Below are 25567 nucleotides of genomic sequence, written 5' to 3'. Positions count from 1 at the left end.
AAAAGAAGACGATAATATTTCTCCATATGGGTGATGGGAAGGTTAAATGAAATAATAAATATCAGGATGCTTTGTAAGCTGTAAAGCACTATGCACATCCTAGACATCAATATTCAGTGGTTCTAGGACCTTCTTTTACTTAACATTTCCATCATCAAGCCACTGATGATGGGGAAATGAAAGAAAATTATGTAGGGGTCCGATGCCTTGTGTTCAAGAAGCTGTAGGGAAAAAATATGCTTGTGGCTTGAATTATGCAATATTCAAGTGTATGCTTAAGAATATCATGAATCAAAAAAGAGAGACTATAATTAAATCAGATTGATTTGGGTAGAAATCTCTGCCCTGCAAAGATTTGGGCAAAATTTCCTACTCTACCAAGTACTAGTTGAATGTTTTTGGCAAATTAAAAAAAAAATAAAAACAAACCAACTCTCTGAATCTCAGTTTGCTCACTTGGAAAATGGAGATAATAGCTATCTCATAAGGTTGTTGGTGATTAAATAATGTTATTCCTGTGCCAACATGTAGGGTTCAAGGTCTATGTTTGAATATTTTCCCAAGTCCACTGTTTCTTAACCATCCAAGATGAAGTAACAGAGAGATGCAAGAAATATCTGGGGAATTTTCCCTGAGTTGCAGGTCCAGAAGCTATAGTTTCAACAATATATTTCAGATGAGATCTATGAACAGTATTTGTGGTGCCCACTGATGAGCTTGACCTTACTTCTGGTGAACTATAGAGGGCATAGGGCTACCAGGGTGTCATATCCTAATTCTGGGTTCTGTCTACTGTGGTAGTCACTAGCCACACGTGATGATGTAGTTTTTGTGTGTAAGAGGGGAAGCTGGGGATCCAACCCAGGGCCCACCATGTGCCAGGCAAGTTCTCTATCATTGAGCTACACCCCAGCCACTTTTTTTTTAATTTCTTTTTTTTTAAATTTCTTTTTATTGTAAACAAATGGGATACATGTTGTTTCAGTTTGTACATGGAGTAACAGCATACCATTTGCATATTCATACATTTACATAGAGTAATGATGTTTGATTCTTTCCGTTATTTTTTTTTCTTTCCCTCCCACCCCTCCCACCTCTCTTTTCCCTCTATACTGTCCCTCCTTCCTCCATTCCTGCCCCACTCCCACCCCCCATTAAGTGTCATCATCTGCTTATCAGTGAGATCATTCGTCTTTTGGATTTTTGAGATTGGCTTATCTCACTTAACATGATATTCTCCAATTTCATCCATTTGCCTGCAAATGCCATAATTTTATTATTCTTTATGGCTGAGTAATATTCCATTGTATATATATACCACAGTTTCTTTATCCATTCATCAATTGAAGGGCATCTAGGTTGGTTCCACAATCTGGCTATTGTGAATTGAGCAGCTATGAACATTGATGTGGCTGCATCTCTGTAGTGTGCTGATTTTAAGTCCTTTGGGTATAGGCCGAGGAGTGGGATAGCTGGGTCAAATAGTAGGTCCATTCCAAGTTTTCTAAGGAATCTCCACACTGCTTTCCAGAGTGGCTGCACTAATTTGCAGTCCCACCAGCAATGTATGAGTGTACCTTTCCCCCCACATCCTCTCCAACACCTATTGTTGCTTGTATTCTTGATAATTGCCATTCTAATTGGGGTGAGATGGAATCTTAGTGTAGCTTTGATTTGCATTTCTCTTATTACTAAAGATGGTGAACATTTTTTCATGTTTGTTGATTGCTTGTAGATCTTCTTCTGTGAAGTGTCTGTTCATATCCTTAGCCCATTTATTGATTGGGTTATTTGTATTCTTGGTGTAGAGTTTTTTGAGTTCTTTATATATTCTGGAAATTAGTGCTCTATCTGAAGTATGAGTGGCAAAGATATTCTCCCACTCTGTAGGCTCTCTCTTCGCATTACTGTTAGTTTCCTTTGCTGAGAGAAAGCTATTTAGTTTGAATCTATCCCAGTTATTGAGTCTTGCTTTTATTTCTTGTGCTATGGGAGTCCTGTTAAGGAAGTCTGATCCTAAGCCAACAAGTTGAAGATTTGGACCTACTTTTTCTTCTATAAGATGCAGGGTCTCTGGTCTGATTCCGAGGTCCTTGATCCATTTTGAGTTGAGTTTTGTGCAGGGTGAGAGATAGGGGTTTAGTTTCATTCTGTTGCATATGGATTTCCAGTTTTCCCAGCACCATTTGTTGAAGAGGCTATCTTATCTCCATTGCATATTTTTGGCACCTTTGTCTAGTATTAGAAAATTGTATTTATTTGGGTTTGTGTCCGTGTCCTCTATTCTGTACCATTGATCTACCTGTCTTCATTGAGCTACACCCCAGCCACTTTAAAAAAAAATATATTTTAAGACAAGGTCTCACTAAATTGCTGGGGCTGGCCATGAACTTGCGATCCCCCTGCCTTACCTCCTGAGTAGCTGGGTTATGGGTGTGTACCACCATGCCTGGTGAGCTGTTTAATTTTAAGGAGATTAAAATTAAGCAAATTTTAAAATTCCATTTGTTAGTTGCACTTGTCCTATTTCAATTATTCAGTAGCCACATCAGGCTATTGGCTACTACAGAATGATAGAACATTTCCATCATTTTTCAATTGTCATTGGATAGTGCTGTGACTCTGGCTGTGAAGGGTCAAATCTTCCCTAAGGACACACACATCCTAGACTTTGTAGGGTAGTTTGTGAAACAAAGCAACTAAGGCTTGGGATACATCCTCCCAAGCCTCATTTCCAACTCATCCAAACCTTAGCAGGCTCCAGAGATGGCGATGAAAGACCTGATAGCACAGAGCATCCGGCATGCCTCCAGTGCCCTGCACAGAGTCCCTGGACTCTTGATGCTCCACAGGAATGTTCTGTGCAAGAAAAAGGAGCATCGTTTCTGTCGACTCGACTCCCCTTCTTCCTTTTGCACTCCTCCCACTCCATTTTTTCATAAAGTCTCTGATTATTCTCTTGGCAAGGAGCTCTGCCCTATCCTCTGATATCTCACCTTCTTCTGGACTTATCTAATTAGAATTTAAATTAAAAAAGGATTGTAGGAAAAGTGGTGATTCTAGTGTGAGCTCTCTTTGTGTGAATCAGAGTAGGGAAGCGCCTGGTACTTATTTCCTTTGATATGGTGATACCGCTAGTCTTATTTGCAAAATCTCATTAAGTCAGTGGAATGGGAGTCACGAAAACAGCAGCCCTGACTGGATGGATTTCACAGCAAAGGTAAGCATTCACTCTGCCTCAGTTTCTCCTTTATGAGGAGAAAGGATGATGACACTTCTTACCACTTATTGCTTTCCAAATACAGAAGTCCCCCTCACCTCCTTATCCGTGAGGATATGTCCCAAGATTTCCAGGCCTAAAGACGGATAGTACCAAGCACTATACATACATTTTTTTCATATATATATATATATGAAATATATATATCATACATATATAATATATATTAGGCACAATAAGAGATTCAAATCAATAACTAGTAATACAACAGAACAATTATAACAATATATTGTAATAAAAGTTACAAGAATGTGGCCTCTTTCTCTTTCTTTCTCATAATACCTTGACAGTCAATCTGATAACAGAGAGACACTAAATGACTGATGGGTGGGTAGCATATAGAGCATGGATGCATTGGACAAAGGGCTGATTCACATGCCATGGAGTGGGATTTCATCATGCTACTCAGAATAATGTGCGACTTAAAATTTATGAATCTTTTAATTCTGAAAATTTCCATTTGATATTTTTAGACCGTGGTTGACTGCAGACAACTGAAATCATGGAAAGCAAAATTACTGGGGAGCAGCGTAAAGAGGAGGCTTATAAACTCCCTCTCTCCAACTGAGAAACTTAAGATTCTCTCAAGTTGCTTTTTTGGCTCCCTTCCTTTCCTCAACATACTTTTGGAAGAAGTAAACTTTCTATCTTGTTTGTTTCTTGAAACCAGGGAACTGATTTTCAGCCATTATGAAGGTATCTTTGTGGATTCTTGATGGGATTTAAGATATGACTTGATTCAAGATATGACTTACTGAAAGAGAGGAAAAAACTACAACCTAGGAAAAACTGCATCCCATCACCTTATATACGTGAAAATGTATTAGTAGAGGTAATGCTAGCTGCTGTAACAAACAAACCCCACATATCCGTGGTTTAACACCATAGACATTTATTTCTCACTCACATAAAGTCCCACTTTGTGCTTCATAAGGGGCTTTCTATGATGAGTTTTGCAGATGAAAAGCATTTTCCTCAGTGTCTCTATTTGCTGGATCTAATACCAGCCAGCAGATTGGATAAGGGAGGAGGGAAGCTGTTCAGAAGGCTGGAGGCAGGCTCTTGCTTGTTGAATGCCTCTCTGTAGTCTGATTACCCATGGGGACTTTTGGACTTGCCATGGCAAAGTCTGGCTGACATCCGCAGTGCTTCTCTTTTGCCAGCACATGGGGTGGGATGGCTTGTAAATACTGCCACCACCCTCAGCGTTTGTTGCATGTTTAGACCAGAACCTCAAGGTTTCACTGGAAGAAGCTGATAAGATCCAGGTTGCAGCTTCCAGTCTCCAGGATTCCCTGGCTAACAAGGTGGCAAGGACATCTCATTCTTGGACAAGCACAGACACCACATCCCAGATTACCCTTTCCCTGCTGATAAATGAGTCATTGGGATATCTGAGTTTGGAGGCACCTTTCTCCCTGAGCCACAATCAGTTCCTCTGAGAACTGATCAGGGACATCTTTGCCACCTGAAATGACCTTTTGTGAGACCAAGAGAATCAGCACCCCTGTAACTCTCAACTCTTTGAGGTTAGTCCTCAAGACCATCCTCCCCTAGTTCCAGATGTTCTCTATCAGAGCAGCTTCCCTCCCCACAGACTCCCTGCGATCTGCTCCCAGCAACCACTCAAGACTGTCAGCTCAGGCAAGACAAAATAATTTTACTCCCAGGGTAAGTAAAAATATAATGAAGAAGGTAAATCTGTCCCCCAAAAGCATATGGTTCTCTGTTGACTGTGCATTTTTTTTGGAGTGTCTGTAAAGACAAAAGACATGTATTTGTCAAAACAGATACAGCTGCTCATTTGTTTGTGGAGTTTGCAATTAAATACAATGGCTTGTTTTTAAAAACTCAGCTTCTGCTGCCCAGTGTGATATATTTTGGAGGGCAAGAGCAAAAAGAATTTTAACTCAAAGCATTGAGCCTGTACAAGGAAATAAACCCCTGTACAGGCACTGCCTGCTCTTGAATAGAAATGTTGGTGAGAAAGAGCCTGGATTTGAATTGTCCCAGGGTGGGGCTGCTTTTTGCCGGATTTTATCTGGGCACTTCGTGTTGCCCTGAAGAAGCCATCAGATCAAGATGGATGAGCTTTCCCAGGTGACTTCACATTTAAAACCACAAGAAGGACCCGCCCTTCCCCAAAGGCCACAGTCTAACAACTGGGTTGACCCCCCTGCAGTGTGAGCCCACCTGAACCTTGGTTTCAGCAGGTGACTGACAGGGAAGCAGCAGGGCTGGGTTCCCAGAGCACAGGGGGCTGGACACCCACCTCCCGCTTCTGGAAGCTCATTAGTATGCCCTACTTATCTCGCAATTCAAAGAAGGTCGCTCTGTTCCCAAGTAGCCATTCAGTCATAATAGATATGGTTAGAATGATAGCCCAGAGGCTGTGGGTTAGGAAAACACATTTATTAGAGAAGGCCCGAGACCGCAATAATTAAGTGACACAAATGAACGTAAGTTAATGAAATCTCAATCGGATTGCATGTGCTCAACCGCTGCCCCGCCCCGCGCAGCAGTCCCAAGCAGGGACACAACTCAGCGGGAACTCACTGCTCGGGAGGGAGAGAAGGAATTCTGAAGAGCCCCCCCAACCCCCGGGAGGAGGGGGAGGTAGCAAGGACCTGGAGCTGCTGATCGGTCCCCAGACTCCGCCAGCAGGTTTTTGTGTAACTTTGGACAGATCTTTCTACACTTCAAGCTCAGGGTTTTCCAGGTCCCAACTTCTTATCCCCAGGATATATTTAAAAGAAGGTGATTTTTAAGAAAATAGATATCGAAACAAAAATAAAAAGCATCAAAGATGACTGCAAGGATGCATGGAGTTTTCATCCATTCACTTTTTAAAAAGTGGCTGTTACAATGTATCTGGCGATGGCTGTCAGTGAGGGCAATGACGGCGATGTAACCATTACAATAATAAACTAACCGCTGCTCCTACTGTTTTCCAGGCACTATTTGAAATGATTCCCATCCACGCACCCATTCATCCCCTCAATAACCCACCACTACGCAGACCGGTAAGCAAGGCACGGAGCCTGCTGCAAGGAGCACGCCACCTAGAGGTGAGGAGAGACCTCTGCTGCAGACACCCAGGGGCAAGGGGCACGTGGGGACACACCCGGTCCCTGGGGGCTAAGAAGGCCCTGGAAGGAGCCTGGGCTGAGCCCATCACCATCGCGGCGGAGGCGGGAGGAGGAGGCCTGGACTGGGGAGAGCGTGCCTTGAGGAGATTGCAGGGACAGTGGTTCCTCTGACTGGTGTTTGGGGGAATGGTGAGAGATGCTGGGGGTGAGGAGGGACTGGGGGAGATTTCCTAAAGGAGCTCACAAGCGAGGACCCCAGAGACCTTCAGGGTGCGTGTGGGTTGGTCAGACTAAGGGGTGGGCATGGCCAGGAGCCCTGGGGGGCTTGAGGAGAGGAGGATCACAGGGTGCTCAGAGCACAGGTGTCTGCGAGGTGGTGGGGGCAGGAGAAGAGGCTGGAGGGCTGGTAGGGACCAGGCCACCCCGCAGTTCAGAAACCACATGCAGGGAGTTTTATGTCCTTCTTAGCGCAGGATCTGATGACTCACTGAGGCTGCAGTGTGGAGCATAGGTAGGAGGGCCAGAGGTGAGTGATGAGGGGGTAGGAGGGTGGCACAGAAGGAGATAACTTTGCGAGATAGCCAGAAGTGGCATGGAGAGATGGCAGGGGGATCAAGGGTGATTTAGGGGTCCCCACAGATCTGCAGAACAGTAGTGGGCAGAGATCCTGATTCCTCCTCAGCTCAAGTGGCTCTTCCCCACAGCCCCAACATCACAGGGGCAAGGTTTCTCCACCAAAGGGGAGGTGGCTGCTGGGACCTGCTCTGCCTTGCTCCTCTTGTCCCCACCTGTCTGTCCATACTTGCTGACCACCTGGTCCTTGGAGCCTGACAGATACCATTGATTTAGGCATCTACATAGCTCCAGCCATAGTGGGACCCACTTTTGAATGCAAGTTCCTTGGCAGGGGCCAGGTAGCTGCCCACAGAACCTCCTCAGGGCCTGATTGGCCTGGCTCAGCGGGGCAGCATTATGCTTGTGCTTCTGGATCTTTCCTGGCCCCATGCCCTGACATCTGCAGGCTTTCTTTCTCCTGCGAGAGATTCCCTACTCTGGGGTCACAGACTTCTTCAGGATCATGGGTGGGTTCCATGCTCACCTGCAATTACCTGTAGAGTTTTTGTATATGTCAAATTTTCCTGGGGAGGCATTTATAGCTATTTAACCCCCCCCCCCCCCAGAGGCTTGTGATCCCCAAAAGTTTAAGGCCCGTTGGTTTGGGCTCTGATTTTGAAGGGTGAAATTTTGTCCTGGCCAGTTTTTTGCCGTCCTTCTCATCACCACCTCCCAGTGCTGAAGTCCTGGGGGAGGTTCACCTCCTCATCACAATATTGCCAGGAATTCAAAACAAGCTCTTGTCTGTTCAAGCCTGTCCCCACCTTGCCCTGAAAAACCTTTGCTATTCTTCATTTTATATTTTGAAATGTTTACCCTGCACACTTATATCTAATTGTAGAAATAAAAATGTTATCTGGGGGCCCTTTTCCCTGTAGATCCCCAGCACATTTGAAGAGGAGCAAACTTGTCAAGCAGTTGTCAGATTTCAAGGCTCCTGACTTGACAAACCTTCGTAAATGACAGCAGCCAGCTTTGGTTGGATGCTTATTATAAGTCAGGCACTGTGCTAAGTGCTTGTATTATCTCCTTTAAACCTCTTAGTAGTGCCGTGAGATAGATCTTTGTGGTATCTCCATTTTAATATCTGGAGACTGGGCATGAAGAGTGACCAACCAGGTAGGAAGCAGCGGACCCAGGGGTCACATCAGGCAGTAGAATTCCAGAGCCCTCATCTTAAGCCCCCCTAACCTGTGTATCCGTTTCATCTGTTGCCTTGATACCTTAGGAGGTCACTACCCTGACTTGCCTCCCAGCTGGGAATCGATGGCTTGAAGTCAATACCATCGGGGTTCAGATGCTAACCCTTTTTACTGAAGTCCCTTCTGGCTTCTGGAAACAGCAGATAAGAGCAGGTTCACAAAGGAAGTAGTAGCTTTTTAATGATAGGAGTAGCCAGAGTTAGTATCTCTCACCAAGAAGTGATTTGGAAAGCAAGAAAGGTTCTGCTCATTCTCAAATAATTCTCTAACCTAGAATTTCAGGGTCTGAAATTCCAAATTAGAGATTTGGATTAGTTTTGTCCTTTCCCTCTATTTCAGCCTCTTGAAAAATAGGAGTCCCCTGGGGACTTGAGTGAGGGAGGCCCCTTAGTAAAAGTGACAGCCCTAATCTGAAGGTAGAGGACAGTCAAGAAGGAAAAAGAGACACCAGTGACACTCACTGCAAGTGTTGCCAGTGACCAGCCCTGCACATAGCCCCTGGATCAGCACCATCTTGGAGGTTTTGTGGACTAGACTCATCACCAGATCGTTCAAAACTAGACGCTGGGTGCCCTGGCTGGTGCTTCCACAGCTGAGAGACTGAGGACTGACCGGCAATGGGCAAGGCCCTGGGAGGTTTCCTTTGCATTTCCCCTTTGTGAGCTTGGGAATTGTCATTTCTGGGAAGTCCACCAGGGGTCTGGCATTACTGGATATTGTAAGGATCCACTCTGGCTTTGGGGACAGGCAGTTCTCTGCTATCACAGGGATAACATTACTCCCAGGGGCTGCAGTACACATGGTCAGCTTGGAGCTTGAGGACAGTCCTCTAATACACCTTCCCTGGGCCCAGTATTGGACATCGGCCTCTTCCTTTCCCCATGGGGGCCACTGAACTACGAGCTGAACTGTGACTCTCCAAAATCTCTATTGAATCCCTAGCTCTTAGTGCCTCAGAATGTGACTATATTTGGACGGAGGGTCTTTAAAGAGGTAATGAAATTAAAATGAGGTTGTTAGTATGGCCCTAATCCATTTCGATTGGTGACCTTATGTTTTAGTAAGCTTTTTCTCTGCTGTGACTAAAAGATCTGACCAGAACAATTTTAGAGGAGGAAAAGTTTATTTAAGGGCTCAGAGTTTCAAAGATATCAACCCATAGACAGCAGGCTCCATTCCTCCTGGCTCCTGGTGAGGCAGGAACAACATGGTGGAAGAGTGTGGCAGAGGGAAGCAGCTCCATGGCGATCAGAAAGCAGAGAGAGAAAAACTCCACTCTTCAGATACAAAATACATACCCCAAAGCCACGCCACCAGTGAACGACTTCCTCTGGTCACATCCCACCACTTCAGTTACCACTCAGTTAATCCTATGGGGGATTAATTCACTGATTGGATTAAGACTCTTATAACCCAATCATTTTTCCTTCTGAACCTTCTTGCATTGTCTCATACAAGAGCTTTTGGGAGACATCTCACATCCAAACCATAACACCTTATAAGAAGATAAAATCTGGACCCAGGGAGGGACCCAGTGGTGTATGTATACAGAGGAGCCACCAGGTGAAGAGACAGCCAAAGTACAGCCATCTGCAACCCAGAGAGAGGACTCAGAGGAAACCACCCCTGCCAGCACCTTGATCTTAGACTTCCAGCCTCCAGAACTGTAAGAAAATAGAATTCAATTGGTTAAGGCACCCAGTCTCTGGTATCTTGTTATGACATCCCAAGAAGATCAATACAGCTCCATGAAATTTAGAATAGTGATCTCAAATGGGGTGAGCTTAGATGATCTTGTGAGATGAAGGAAGAAAATATTATAATATAATTTCTATTGATTTTCATCTGATTCCATGTTAATTTCAATTTCTTGGGTATACTTTAAAATGTACATAATAGATAAATATGGCAGGACATGCAAACATGTATAAATATATAACTTCTTGGGGCATATGTGCTTAAAAAAATTCTACAGCTGGGATAAATAATTGAGAAAGCTTGGAGACCACTGAGCCAAGACCGGGCTATTTGTGTATCTCCATAGCTTAACAACAAAAAAAGAATAATTTCTCTTTTCATAATTATAAGTGCCCTGAAGAGTTAATCATCTGTTTCTACTTTTTCATCCAGCTTACTAAAAACGTCTGGGGAGCTACTCTTTGCCTATATCAGGAAAATTTATGTTGTTTTTACTATAATTGTTATCTATGAGTGCTTGTGAGTAATGGCTCATAGAAATGTGTTCTATCTAATGGACAAGAGGCAACAGAAAATCAATCCATTAGAAACCATTAGAAATTCATTTCTTAAGCTTTTCAATTTGGCTTCTCCCCTTTTTCTTTGTGCTCTTAAGGAAGGAACCAAGTATTTTAGGATCCTGAAGTTGCCAAAATTACTAAGCACTAATAATATTAATATTATTATTTCCTTTAATAATAATATTAGAGGAAAGTATTTGTCAAATCTCTGTGACTTTCTCTCTCAGTCCACCCAGTTGTATTCGAATTCTGGTCTCAGGTCAGATTTAGAAGAGTCTGGCTACAGCCGGGGAGAAGGTCTCATTAAGACTATCTCCAGCTCTGGGAACTGGCTGAAAATCTGTCAATGAAGAATTTTCATGTACACATCTCAAAGTTAAAAAAAAGTAATTATGGATCTTAGACCCTGGAACTCACAGAGAAAGCCTGTCGAGCTTCCTAATCCTCTAGGAGGTCATGGTCCACCTCAGACCTGACAGCATCTTGGCCAAGTTCACTCTGCACTGTGGTTAGTCAGGAAGCATTTATCTCCATTAAACCGGGGAAGATCCCCTACTGGGATTTCAAAGTTGGCCAGTGGGTCTGGTTCAACTAAACTCAGATCTACTTAATGGCCTTGCAATTAGGCAGGACTTGGAAAGTTCTTGGGAGTGACTTCCCCTGGCAGATACCTCTGAAGTGTGAGAAGAATATACTTGGTGGCCTTGCATCGAATCATGCCAGCAGAGCATTTGAAGTAGAAAAGTCAGTGCTATGGTGGTGCCATTAAAAATGTCTTTGCTGAGTGCTTAATCTCTCCTATTGTTTAAATGTGCCTTCAGGGCTCAGGAGAGTCACAAATCTGCATGAAGGGCAACATGGCTCTCAGAATTAGCTGGTAGATATACGGCTTTCCTGACGGCTACTGGGGAGGCCTTGCGGTCTTGCACATCACTTATGCCACCAGCACTTGGGAGTCACCAGGACCCATGTCCTAAATAAGTGCTCCTTTGTCAGGAGCACGAGCAGAATTGGCCTCCAAGGACAGAGCCTTTCAAGACCAATCAGGCCAACTCGAGTTTGGCATCTCCATAGTGGTGTAAAGAGACATAATGTCATTTTGGGACAATGTCGGTCACAGAGCCATGTAAATTTATAGTCTTGCTTCGATCACACGTGGTTAGATTTGCTTCTTTTTCATCTTTCAGGAATAAATGGAATGTGACCACGCAGCACAACAGGACGTACCTTGCTAGCAGACAGATCTGGTGTGGGATTACGACTCTCCTTTTTTATGGGTGTAAGATGGTGGGTAAGTAAGAAAATCTGGCTCTCAGTGCATCTAAAATGGAGATAATAAGACCTACCCTGTAGATATTATTGGGAGTGAGGATTACACGAAATAATGTATGCAAAGGACAGCGCACCCCACTTCTGTTAGCTCCCCACTTCCTTCTGAGCAAGGCAGGTACATGTTTGGTCATTAGGTTGTCTCTGCTGACAGTCATCTCTAGTAGCTGTGCTTCCCTTATGTACAGATTAACATTGCAGGCCTTTGGATTCTTTCTTCCAGTAGTCTCAATTTACTTCTTTTTTTATTCAGTCTTTCAGCAAAAATGCATTTTTATGGTGCTATGCCAGAGTCAGAGACACAGAATTGAGCAAGTTCTGCACCTTTTCTTGCCGAGCTTCTAGCTAATCACCAGACTCCCAACCTGGCTTCGCAGATGGCCAGGAGAGGCCTCCCAGAGGAAGCAGTGCTTGCGTGAGAACTGAAAGAAACATGCAGATAGGGCCACATTCCCTTCCTCTGTTGACCTCATGTCCAGTGATGGACGTTCGTAAATTGGCTGTAGGGAGTACTCGGGGCTTATCAGGCAGAAAGCAAACCCACAGCCTTGCCTTTATTTCTGTTCTCTGACCAATGGAGCTAGCTAGCCACATCCTCAGCTTCAAGTTTGAAGTAGAAGTAGAAAGCAAAACTCAACAAAGTACAGAATTTGGCAACTGATGATAACAAGACATTGGCATTGTTATTATTGCACACATCAAAGACTTAAGATTTTGCATATTACTCAATGCAGAAATCCCACTCTGGCATTTTATATTAAGGAACTGCTAACATATTTGTACAAAGACTCAACTACAGGGATGTAGTTTGTCAAATTATTTTAGCACAAAAATTGAAACAATAGAAACCCTTTAAAACAATGGAAATAAATCCTATAAATGTATTCAGAGGAATAGTATGAAGCCATATAAAATGATATTGTAAAAAGTATTGTATTAATATGGAAAGATGTTCTCAAGTGAGAAACAGAAAGCAAGAAAAGGGTACGTATAACATACCTTTTATATTCTTTCTTAGAAAAATATCTGAAAAGAATATGTATGAAATAATTATTAGTGATTACTTTGGGGTTATAACATTAAAATAATTTTTATTGCTGCTGTGGTTTGAATATGGTTTGAGTGTGTTCCCCAAGGGTTCATGTATTGGGAGCTTGGTCTTTTGTGTGGCAATATTTGCAGGTGGTAGACCTTTAAGAGGTGGAGCTCAGTAGGAAGTAATTAGGTCATTGAGGGCCCTGCCCTCAGAAAGAATTGATGCAGTTCTCCTGAGACCCAGAATTGGTTCTTCTGTGAGTGACTCATTAAGAGAAAGTCTGACCCCCAGGTTGCACTCTGTTTCCTGTCTTACCATGTGATCTCTCCCCATACACACTCCAACTGTGATGCCACTTGCCATGAGGCCCTCAATAGATCCTTTACCATGCAGTTTGGGCTTTCAGACTCCAAAACTGTGAGCTAAATAAATCTCTTTTCTTTATAAAGTACCAAGCCTCAGGCATTTTGCAATGCCAATGGGAAATGGACTAATATAATTGCCTCTTTCTGGTTTATTTTTTGTTTTCCCCCACTTACCATATGTTCCTTATAAGGAAAAAGAACAAAGAATAGAGCTTCCACACGAAAAGATCGTCGGTATTATTAGTCAGTGGAAAAATGCAAATCTAAACCATAAAGAAATACCACTTTACTCCCATTCAAATGACTGTTATCAAAAAGGTAAATGATAACAAATATCTGTTAGGACATGCAGAAATGGGGAGCTTTAGTCATTGCTGGTGCAGCCACTTTAGAAAACAGGTTGAGAATCCTTCAAAAAGCAAATGAAGAATTATCACATGTCCCAGAAATTCCACTCCTGATATGTATCCAAGAGAAACAAAAACATATCCATACAAAAGTTGTACATGAATATTCATAAGAGTACTATTCATAATAATCAAAATGTGGAAACAAACCAACTGTTTATCAACTGATGAATGGACAAATAAAATATGGTATATCCATACAATGGAATTTTATTCAGCTGTAAAAGGAAAGACACAGTGAACATGCCCTGGCATGAGTGGACCTTGAGAACATCATTCTAAATGAAAGAAGTCAGACACAAAAGTCACACACGGTATGATGCCATGTACACGTAATGTTCAACATCAGCAAATTCAGAGGCAGAAGGTGGATTAGTGGTTGCTGGGGTGTGGGTAGGGAGAAAGGGGAAAGACTGATGGTGGGTATGGAATTGATTCTTGGATCGGTGAAAATATTCTTCTTTCTTTCTTTTTTTTTACTAGGGATGAAACCCAGGGCCTCATTGTTGTGGTTAAGTTATGCCATTAACATAGACTGAACATGGTTGTGTCTTTCCCCAATGTTAGAATTTATTGAATAACAATGAACTCGAAAGCCTCAACACCTCCAACCCTGGCTATTCACCAAACACTCACAGGGCATAAGTCGGGCAGTCACAAGTTCTCTTATTCCCATCTTAATCTCTAATATCTGTAACACTCAAGTCACACATCATACTTCACACAGGGATGTACGTAGGTCACAGAAAGATGAAGGAGGGGTCAGGCAGTGGTAGGGTTGTAGAACCCTGTGTCAAGAGCAGAAAGAGAGAGGGAGGGAGGGAGGGAGAGAGGGAGGGAGAGACAGGGATGGGAAGAGTCAGTGAGCCACTGTGGGAGTTCAGATCAGGGTTTTAGTGAACCAGCTCTGCAGAGTCCTCAGAGGGTCCAGGCAGATGGCAGTTTCAGTTTCAGAGTGTCAGCTTCAAGTGTCCTCCTGAGGTGTCGTCAGCTTGGAGTGGGCTGTGCACTGTCCTCACAGGCAGGAGAAACCACACTGTGCTGAAGCCCTCAGGCACAGGAAATCAGAAGTTCTTCACTGTGGTGATGTTCCTGGGCGGGGCTCGTGATGAGTTGCCAGGTGACCAAGTCAGATGAGTTGCCAGGTGACCAAGTCAGGGTGTCACGCTGTCCAGTCTCAGGAGGCTCCTCCTTTTACGGGTCGTAGGTGAGATCGAGAAGCTCTTGTGTCTGGTGTTCCTGATGTGATCCAGGATATCCTTGATTTAGTTTGGTAAGTTGGCACAAGTAAGTCATTTCTCCATTTGTGCCTTATGGTGATGCGGGGCGGATGGAGGTTGTATACTTGTGCAAACAAGGTGCGGCGTCACTCCACCTTGGCATCGGTCCCAGGATGGAGTCCAACTTAGGCAAACTACTGCTTTATCAAATGGAGCGGCTCAGGGTAGGCAGGGCTCAGCACTGCTGCTCTGTCCCTCCTGGACTTCATCCTCCCCGCTGGGCCTGCTGAACCCCTGCTGCAGCCCGCGCTATGCCCCCCAGCCGGAAGGACTCATGAATCAGCAGCTGGTGATGGCTGCATGGCATGACCGCATTGCACACTCACAAGATCAGCAAATAATTCAACAAGACAAAAACAGTACTTGCTCCTGAACTCTGATTCCGAAGAGTCACCACCAAGGTTTCCCAGTACGGATAAGACCAATACCCATGACGTCCTTCCTCTGTCTTTCAGAACCACAGGAAGTGCATCTTGCTTGAGTACATTTACCATTTTTTTTTTATTTTATGTATTTCCACGCTTTGAGATCTGGAACCTTGCTGACCTGGTAGGGACACCCGCCCAGGGCTGGCCCACCCCTAGACATAGTGAGCAGCCCCTGAGGTAAGTGCACCTTTCATCTCAGATAGACCAAACCAGAGTCCACACCCCAACCTCTGCCTTGGTCCTTCACATTCAGGGCCACTAGCCTCCTGCCTAGGGCCGGGATGACTAGCAATGCTCAGAGCTTTATTCTAATTTGGTAATCCTAAATTTGTTTACCTCACCTGGTTTGTTCCTTCCCCAGAAACTGCAATAGAAGCCCTGACCCACATTTGCCCCTGCTCTCTCGGTCTCTGGACTCACTGTGCGGACCCCCACCTCACCAGAAGTCACCTGGTGATCAAAGAAATCAGAACTTCTATAAGATAACCAACTGAAAAGGTAATAATCAATCAATCCTGTCTGAACCTTCCTCCAGGACTTCTAAATCCCGCAGTTAGGAAATGATTTTTTGAAACCACTTTCTCCATACATAACTAGCACAGATTTCATCCCAGTGATGGTTACCCACAGAAAAACAGGTCGAAGTTCCCTGGGTCTCTCCTGTCATATAACCCCCCTCCCCAACACACACACACACACACACGTTTCATGCAGACACGTCACAGTGTCTCTTCTGCCATATAAACTTGCACAGTTGATCCGGTTATGTGAGTGTGTTTGTGTGTGTGCCTCATTTTCGTCTCATCAGTCACAGAAGTCCTGGCAGTGGGAATGGGGTGGTTTGCGTTTGCTCTGCGTAACAATCTAACTTGACAAAATTAAAACAATCCATCTTGCATCCTCTTCCTTCTTAAAGTCTGACTCACAATCTCAGACATAAAATGAGATCCACTCTCAGGTATTAGAAATAATCCCACGAGCTTGGTACTAATCACCCCAAGCACACAGTGGAGCCCCATCCCCCTTTCCCAAAAACAACACAAGCTATTCATTTTTATTGGGCATTATTCCATAAGTTTAAGAAAACAAACAACTGGATTTGTTGAACATGGAAGTTGTAAAGGTGCCTCCAAGGAAGTGAATAAGTAAGTACAGACCATGTATCCCCAGCAGAGAGGGACACACAGACAGCTCTGGCAGCAAAGGCCCACCCACCCGATGAGGAGAGGAAGACTTTCAGGCTGTGTCTGCTGTCCCTTTGCAGCTGGTGACAGGCTGGTAGCATGTGTGGCCTGCTCAGGTTTTCATTGCTCTTAGAGAAGCACCCCAACCTGACCAGATCCACTGAACAGAGATAAAACCAAACCAAACAACCTGGGCGTGTCTCTCCTGTTCTCAAGCAGGATCTTCCTTCCCCTCATCCTCACGGACAGGACAAAGAAACAATAACCAAGAGTCTCGCAGATGACTTGGCTTTAGGTCAGCTTCTGCATTTGGACTCGTAGCTTCCTTACCTCTAAAATAGGGATCATAGGAATAACCATTCCGTAGAAATGTTGTGAATATGAATAAGATAATTCATACATGATCAGGGCAGGGTCCCAAGCTCTCAAGACCTCATCTGAAAATTGAGATTCTATTTTACGTATGTTCCTTAAAAAAATAAACAAAGGAAGAAGACAGCACAATTGATTTCAAAGGACCAGCCTAGCCTCATCACTTTCTAAATAGCATTTCTCCTTCTGTGCATTTTGGATTTGCTGTTAATGTGCATTAGTTTCCAATTTCCCTTCAGCCACCCTCCAGAAGTACAATATTGGTTCTTTGTCTTAGGGATATTTCATTTCCTCAATCATGTTAAATCAAACAAACCTCCCATACCAGCAAACAGAAAGGAGCAGCTCTGGGCCTCTGAACTAATTTGCACTGGCAAAACTGATCAGGCCTTCCTCCAGTGTCTTAATTACGAGTCTTAATCCCTTTGATTTAAAACCAGAAGAAGTACAGGGCATGGTTGGAAACCGAGCATATTTATTTAATACAGACAAATAGGGTTTAGAGAGTCCACTTAATATACAGTGTCAACAGAAATATATGTCCCTTTCTTTCTAATAATTCTTCCGGAATAAAGTAAGGCTTACAGTCAGTTTGGAGCCATCAGTTTTCATGTTCTCTTTCACTTAAAGAGACACTTATTTCTAATCCACTCTGTTTCCAGGGATTTTTGATTGGTTTGCTTTAATTTCTCCTGTTCCATAAAGGAGAGAGTAGCTCAGAGAATATATGCAATGTTGCTCGTATTGAATTTTTAAAACTGTGATGAATGGGTGGTGGTGGATGGCAGTTGAATGTGAGAAAAGAAAACAGAATAATGATGATTATGAATGATCTGCAGAGTTGGTGCAGGTTGCTTGGCTTGGCATAGATCTAGTATGCATTTGGTCTAAGGCGAGTGGGTCCTGAACTCTGTCTGTGGTGTTTTCGATCCCAGAGGAAACCGGAAGTCGATGTGGAGGTGCAGGTATGCTCAGCATGCAGCACAGCAGGGGGCCCAGGTCCACATGCAGTGACGTCACCTATGAGGACAATCAGCTTAGGCCTTCAGGCAACTTGCTTTTCACAGGACCACATGTATGTGGGCATTTGTTAAAAACTAGGTGAGGATGTTGATGACTGGGTGAACCCCAGATGCTTCCTAAAGGACTGCATGAAGAGATCTCGTGGCTGTGTGGCCCCTGTGCCCTGCTCAGTCTCTCAGGTCATATTTTCCTACAGAAAAATGGCTGGATCCTCAGAACCCTCAGCCATGATTTTGGATGCTTCTGAGCTCGGAACCCTATGGGCAGTCATTCATGATCTCCCTCCCGGGGTGCTCCAGAAGAACCTCAGTGCCTGGGTCTAGGATAGTCTCCAATCAGACTTCAAGTTCAGTGCAGTTGATGCAGGCTCCCTGGGCTCGAGCTCACCCTGGAACCAGGGCTGTCACCTTCCTTTTCAAGTAAAAAGACAGTCTCTTCAGATCCCATTGTTCCTGAATGGGCATGTAGCTGAACTTAGTCTGTGTTAGTAAAAGAATTAGTTTGGGTACATTCAATATCATGGGGAGTCAGCCTAATTGGGCAAAACAGAATAAAAATTTTTAAGAAAATCAGAAAGTAACCCACCACAGACATTTAAAATACCCTCTTTAGCTGGGCCTAGTGGCCCATGCCTGTAATCCCAGCAGCTTGGGAGGCTGAGGCAGGAGGATTGCGAGTTCAAAGCCAACCTCAGCAACTTAGAGAGGCCCTAAGCAACCCAGTGAGACCCTATCTCTAAATAAAATATATTTTAAAAAGGCCAGGGATATGGCTCAGTGGTTAAATGGGTTCATTCCCCAGTACCAAAAAAATATACAAAAAAATCCTCAAAACAAAAAAGCCCCCCAAAACAGAAAACAATAACATACCCTCTTTAATGTTTAATATATGAAATAATGAATAAATATATTCATTAATTTTTATATGAATGTTTTTATATTTAAAAGTCACTATTGAGCCTCTTATTGTGTTTATTCTTATAGCGTCCCTCTGAAGTTGACCGGCCATATTTCTATTTAATAGACAAACAAAACTAAATGAATCTGACAGAAGGAAAGCTAAGGAAGTATTTCTGTCTAGGGAAATAAGGAGGCTGGACTGGAGTTTGGTGTCTTGACCGTCAGCCTCTGGAAGGATTTGGAGGGAACATGTTGGCTGTTGGTGTGTATCTGGGAAAAGTTACTCCTCTGAAATATCTTAAACATCCTCCCTCAGATTTTTTTTTTTTTTTAAACAACATGGAGTTGTACCATCCTTTAGGAAAAGATCTACTTGAGAAAAACTTCAATAATTTACACCCCATCCAAATGATCAGTAATCCTGGAATCGGTGAATTCTGGCAATAAGATGGATTGTTTACTGCTCCTTGGCACGTAACCATTATACACGATCTAAAGCTGCTGTTACACAATTATCCTATAAAGTGGGCATTTGTTATTGTCTTGCTACTTCCCTAGAGTGCTGCTCGGCTCTGCCTCAGGTGGCTAAGCAGGAAAATGCAGACCAGCCCCAGGGAACTGTGGCTAATGTCCCCCCTGGAGAAATGGGGAGTACTGCAAGGGTTTAGATAATGGTGAGTGCATCCCCCAGTTTCCCCAAAGATGCTATTGATTAGTCTGCCGCAGACCCCAATCCTGGGAAGAGACGAGCCGCAGAAGCATATGAAACAATTACAGAGCAGCACACCCGGCCGGCTGTCAGCCCCCAAATCTGCAAGCACTGCTGAATAATTATGGCTTGAGCTATTGATTGGGACCCTGGAAGAGTTTCATCCAAATGCTTTTAATTTGCCAAACAGAGAGAAGTGTGCTGCGGAGAGGTTGCTCCCAATAATGGCATTTTTCCCTCTGCTAATTAAGGAGAGAGCTTAATGATGATGGGGATTGTTTTAAAATCTTGCCAAATAAAATAAATGGCCATTTGAAAGGAATGAATGACAGGTGCAGGGTTGGTCTTAAATGGCTTAAAACAAGCAGGCTGAGATGAGTTTGCGTCTTGTGCTCGACCCTGGTCTGGTTAAGAACACAAGACTCACAGGTCAGAGGGCTCAGGGCATGCTCCTCTGAGAGGTGATGGACCCAAGCCTGAGATAACAGCAGGAGACTGAGCAGGTCTCCTCCTGGGTTCATGTGCATTTGTGACCTTAGCGTCTGTCTCTTCAACCCCCAGGGCCTCCATTCTGGATGAAGAACATTATTACCCAACTGGAAATGATGACTGATTTAAAAAAACATTATTATTAACTCAAGTCATAGTTTATTCACATAGCCTTAGTTTTTTTTTTTTTTTTCCTACTGTTCTTTCTCTGTTCCAGGATCTGTCCTGGGTACCACATTACATTCAGCGACCACGTCTCAGGCTGCTTTTGGCTGTGAGGGTTTCTCAGCCTTTCCTTGTTTTTGATGGCCTTGACAGTTCTGAGGAGCACAAGCCATCTATATTGTAGGATGCGGCTGGGATTCTTCTGCTCATGATTAGGAAAATAAAAAGCACAAGATAAAGTCAGCATAGCCAGGTTGAGAAAGTAAATATGTGGGGCTAATGTGCATAACAATTTTTCCTGCTCCAAACACAATAAACACGCACACACACACACACACCCTCACACACACCACACACACACACACACACACACACACACACACTCACATATGGCCTCCTGATGTGCTGAGAACTGGTCTTGAACATAGTAATATCTAATATTTGGATGGATGAACAGAGTGCTGGAGAGATACATCACTTTTTTTCCTTTTCTGCCACCATCCCTACTATCCTCATGTAAATCTGTTAATATCATTTTAAGTTTTCCAAAAGACATTAGTCAATTATCTATCAAAATACTGTAAATTTCATGTTGACAATTTGTGTCTTTACTCTTAAGTGCCTTGCGTATGACCCCATAGGCTTAAATTAGCCATACTTGTCATCAGATCCCAGAAGTAGTGAAATTTTAAGATTTACATAAACTCTTCTCAGAGATTATAGTATGCTAAACTCCTAAAATGACTCCACTAATTTGCACCCACCAAGAATAGTTCCTGATTTTCAAAAACTGTCACATATTCCATAAGATAAAATGCTCATCATAAAAAGAATTGAAGAAAAAAATAGAATGGGAATTGTTTAATCTGAGAAGAAAAGGCTATGGATGATCCAAATATAATCTTCCAGGATTATGAAAGATTGAAAGAATTTCACTTAGGATGTAGGTTCTAGTCCTGCCTCTGTGACAAACTAGCTGTGTGACCATAGGCAAGTTATTTTTGACCTCTGTGTGCTTCAGTTTCCCATGTAGAAAATGTATAAAATAATGCGTACCTGGCAGAGCTGTGGTAGGTTACAGGAAAGTAATGCACAGAAGGTGCTTAGCATAGCTCCTGGAACATACTAGGTTATTCAATAAAATTTAGTTCCCACCCCCACTTACAACATGAACTTAGCTATGATAAAAAGAACAGCATTTGATATTTTCATGAGTCTTCACAACGTAGAAAGCATTTTCTCAAAATTTAGGAGGATAAACCATTGCCCTAGCACTTTATTTATTTATTTTTTTCTTCCAGTGCTGGGGATTGAATCCTGGCCTTGTTTTTGTGAGGCAAGCACTCTACCAATTGAGCTATCTCCCCAGCCCTGCCCTAGTACTTTGAAGCCCAAATAAGAGAAAATGTATTTTAATTCAAGTAATAGTGATTTTGATTGGACAAAGAACATTTTTGACCATGGAGATAATGAAACTTAGAATAGAGTATCTGGAGGCTGTGGCTCCCCCAAATGCCAAGTCTACATACAGCCTTGACCTCGCCACCACCCGATGGCCGGGAAATCCTGGCTATGAGAATAAGGGTGTGGGGCATGTGGGAGGAGAGGATTCTCCCCTTATCCTCTGGCTCACGCAGTCTGGCTCCTACTTCTGGGAATCTTCGCACATTCTGCCTCCTGATCCCAGCTTCCTGAAGCTTATTTGATGTGGTGGAAAGAAGTCTTAGTGTGTAAGGAATATCCTGTTTCTGTATTCCTTTAAAAAATCAGTATAAATGCAACTCTGATCCTCCCAGCTGGGCTTATGAGAAATTCAGCTGCTTCCCAGCTATGCCAGGATCTGGGGTCTTACCTGGTGCAAAGTATTGGGCAGCTCTTGGGTCCTGCTGAGATCTCTGGGCTGCGTGAAGGGTCTCTGGACTAGCCGCCTGTATTGAGGTTGCCTATTTGGATGTCCACCTCCCCTTTGAGGGCTGGAAGCTTGAGAGCTGTCATTTATCAGTGTCCCTGGAGCTGGTGTACTATCCAGTACGTAGCAGGGGTATAATGCACACCCACGTTTCCTTTATGCCACCCAGTGGTACATTCAATGATTCCCTGGCCCCATGAGTGGAAGCCCACTGAGGGAAGGGACTGTACTTCTCCTCCAGTTCCTTAATGCCTATAGTTCTTAATAACGTTCCTTGGGAAAGTGAACGTGCTTCTCATCATGTGCATCGCATGACAGTGGTTTGTGGGTCTGCATGCTGGGGGTCCCCTGTGCCAGGGCTCTGTCCTGGTCATTGTGATGGAGACTGTCGATTGTGCCTATGTCTCTTTTCTCTGTTCTGGAGAAAGTTCTGGCTACAGGAGTGGCAGGGTTGTGCTGAACACTGACAGTTCACGGGAATCAGCTCTGCTCTTCCCCTTCCTTCCTGCCCCTGGCTGGGGTGTGGGCATGCTGAGTCTCTCCTTGACTACAGGGTAAGGGAGGCAGCTTAGGAACACTTGGGCAATGTGATAGGAGGCTGTGGAGCCTCCATTTTGGCTTCGGACTGGTGGGTGTGAGAGAAATAACTTCTATCTTGTTTAAACCTTGCACTTGGTACCTCGGTACAAAACAGGCAAATCTTTTCCTCAAAGAACACCCTCATCTCAGTACCCTGGCTGCCTGCAGCCCAGACCCCGGCAGGACTGGGTCCCTTCCTATCCTGTCCATCTCCAGGTTTCCATCCCACCACATGGAGGCCCGGGGGAGGCTGCACAGCAGCCTGGAGGCAGCCACCTTCCAAGCGCCAGCCTGAGTCAGCAGAAGTTTTCAGTTTAATGAGATGATGCTAATGATCGTGCCTCCCTCTGATGAGTGGGCCCATCCTCCCTGGAGACCTATGGAAGGTTCCAGCATTTCTATCATTGCTGAGTTTGGAGGTCAAGGGGAAAGCAGGAGTCTCAAAAAGAGGCAGGGAGAACACAGACCTACGGGACGTGCACTTGCTGTCCTGGAACCAAGCTGAACTTCAGTCAAAGGGGAAAGAGCAGAACCTGGGCCTGTTCACCAAAAATGCTCCTTCTGCCTCCCTGAGCTGGTCAGGACCTGCTGCAAGGCACACCTGCAGGGTGTTCGCTCACCTGTCACCAGATCATTCAGGGGCACGAAGGAGATCGGCTTCCAGCCCTTGCGCTGCCCTGATTCCCTGGGTGCATGAACGGAGGCTCATTCTGCATTCTTTGCCCCTCTGGTTTCCTGGGGAAGCCACCCACCTACCCCTCAAACCCTTCCCCTCGGACTCCTGTGCCCCAGATCCCTACTCATGAAGCTCTGTCCAATCACCCGAGCTCCTCAAACTCCTATCCTTTGGACCCCTGACCCACCCCTCAGCCATGCAGCTTTAACCAGATCCACGGGCCTTCCTGGAACTCTGGTTCTCTTTGCTGAACCCAATTGTCCAGAATAAAGACAGGCACCATTATTTTAACCATTCTTGTCTTGCAGTTTTCCTGGGCAATGGGTATGGGTGGTGAGTGTCCCTTTCTTACTCATGAAGAGCAGTAGGGCTTTGGGGCTGAATTTCTTACTTTGGGTCAGGTGCTTGGCTAAGTCCCTACCATGTAAGTGAGCTCAGTGAATTTTCCCAGCTTCCTTTTGAGGACTGTGCTGTTATGATCTGTATTTTATAAATGAAGAAACCAGCGCTCAGGGAGATTTAGTAACTCACCCCTGGTCACCCAGTTCACAGCAAACAAACCCTGAAGCAGGCTCTACACCAGGCAGTCTGACCCAGACTCCTGCTCTTCCCTGGATGCCTCAGGCATATTTCTGGCATTCCAAAGCATGTGGTGCAGAACACAAGTGCAAATGGTCTTCAGTGAGGGGAGCAAAGGCCAGGACCAATGAGCCAGATACAACAGGTAAGTCAGAGGTCAGTGTAAGCAAAAATAACCAAAACGGTTTTGGCATCATAATGAAAGCATGAATAACCTGAATAGGAGCAGACTTCATGGATCAGCTATGCCTTTTATTCAGCAGCAGAGTCAGGCATCAAAAGGGCTCACTTTCTGGGTAGAAAGTGGCCCCTGATCACGAAGGGGTCTGGGTTCATATAGGTTACACACTGGGAGGTTACTTAGCCATTGAAGACTTCAACAGGACGTAGGCAGTCAGGAAAAATGTTGCAAAAATTAGAAATTTCTTTTTACTAGGCAGTGTTTTTACAGGGCAAGGATGGAGGGTCCAGAGTTTCTCTCTTCCTCCAGGGTCCATTGTACCCTCACCAAGGAAGGATATATTAGGAAAGAATCAATGCTTGCCCTTTCCCCAGGGATTGTATTGTCACTGAGCGATGTTTGCTTCCTTCCCAGGGATTGTCTTGTCACTGGAAAAGGATGTATCGGGAACGAAAGATGGTGGACTGAGACAGACATCATTACCCTATGTACCCTATGTATTCGTGTATGATTACACGAATGGTGTGAATCTACATCGTGCACAACCATAGAAATGAAAAGATATACCCCATTTGTGTACACTGAATCAAAATGCAGTCTGTAAAAATAAAATTTAGAAAAAAAGAAGAATGTATGGGGAAAGGATCAATGTTATTAATGTTTTGCCTTCTTGCTCCCTCCCTCTTCCCAGGCCACTGTTTTTGGGGGTTGTCATTTTCATATCCTTCAGTCAGGTCCTGGGGTGACCAGGAACTGGGGAGACAGTAGAGTATAGGGCAGAACAGAGCTGAGGATAAAGCAGGAGGCTTTATGTTTTGGGCCTCTTGGGTCAAGGAGAAGCCATCTGAACCAGAGAGATGCCACCTGGCCTGTAGGTACAGGTAGGGACCTGGGATGGAGAAGGGCTAGTGAGCTAGTCAGGTCCAGCACTGTCCCTTGCAGTGACATCAGCTGCTTCCTCTTGCTCCTCTCCCTGCAACCAGGAAGAAGCAGAAGGTCCCCGGCCTGGGCTATGCAGCACCTCCTCCAGTTAGAGCAAGGAGGCCTGAGGCTGGGTGGGCCTCCCGGCAGCGAAGCCTCGGCTCTCCATGCTGCCTTTCGGTAGCTCCCCGCAGCTGCAGTGCCCTCAAGAGAAGCAGTCCTTGCCAAGCCAGCCTTCCTCTGCCCTAGCCCCACTCCATTTATTTTCAGATTTTATGTGCTTTAAAATAGCCTTGCTGATAGGTGCCAAAACCCAGCAGACCTGAAAAATGCTTACCAGAATAAAAACTGAAGGACGACTCAGGGTAACCCCCACTCTCTCCCGTTCCCCCCTGTCCCCTAGAACACATCTCCAGGCACAGAGATCCCCCACAATCTTTCTGGCTAGGTCTACCAGACTCTCCCCAGTAACAGATTCCTGTGAAAAGTTGTAAGCACGGGCCCGGGGGGCTGCAAAATGGCAAGAAAGAACCACTTCCGTCCTCCAGTTGCAGAATTGAATCAGGAGCTCATGGGTTAGATTCACAGCGAA

At 44.5% G+C, this 25567-nt stretch overlaps 1 long non-coding RNA gene across 2 annotated transcripts; it reads left to right on the top strand.

Annotated features, from left to right (window-relative positions):
- Nucleotides 1-6428: 6428 nt before the first annotated feature.
- LOC306653145 lies at nt 6429-24781 on the top strand. 2 transcript variants are annotated; one of them, XR_013761650.1, is made up of 6 exons: nt 6429-6558; nt 11632-11735; nt 14789-14854; nt 15390-15466; nt 15651-15787; nt 24469-24781. It is a non-coding gene; the product is annotated as an uncharacterized lncRNA (long non-coding RNA). The 2 variants fall into 2 exon arrangements; XR_013761651.1 differs by having other exon boundaries at nt 14789-15466.
- The last annotated feature ends 786 nt before the right edge of the window (nt 24782-25567 follow it).

Source organism: Sciurus vulgaris, assembly GCF_902686455.1.
Source record: "Sciurus vulgaris genome assembly, chromosome: 2".
In the NCBI taxonomy this organism is placed as follows: domain Eukaryota; kingdom Metazoa; phylum Chordata; class Mammalia; order Rodentia; family Sciuridae; genus Sciurus; species Sciurus vulgaris.
The sequence above is the reverse complement of the archived record's forward strand: the minus strand, read 5'-3'. Positions and strand labels throughout refer to the sequence as shown.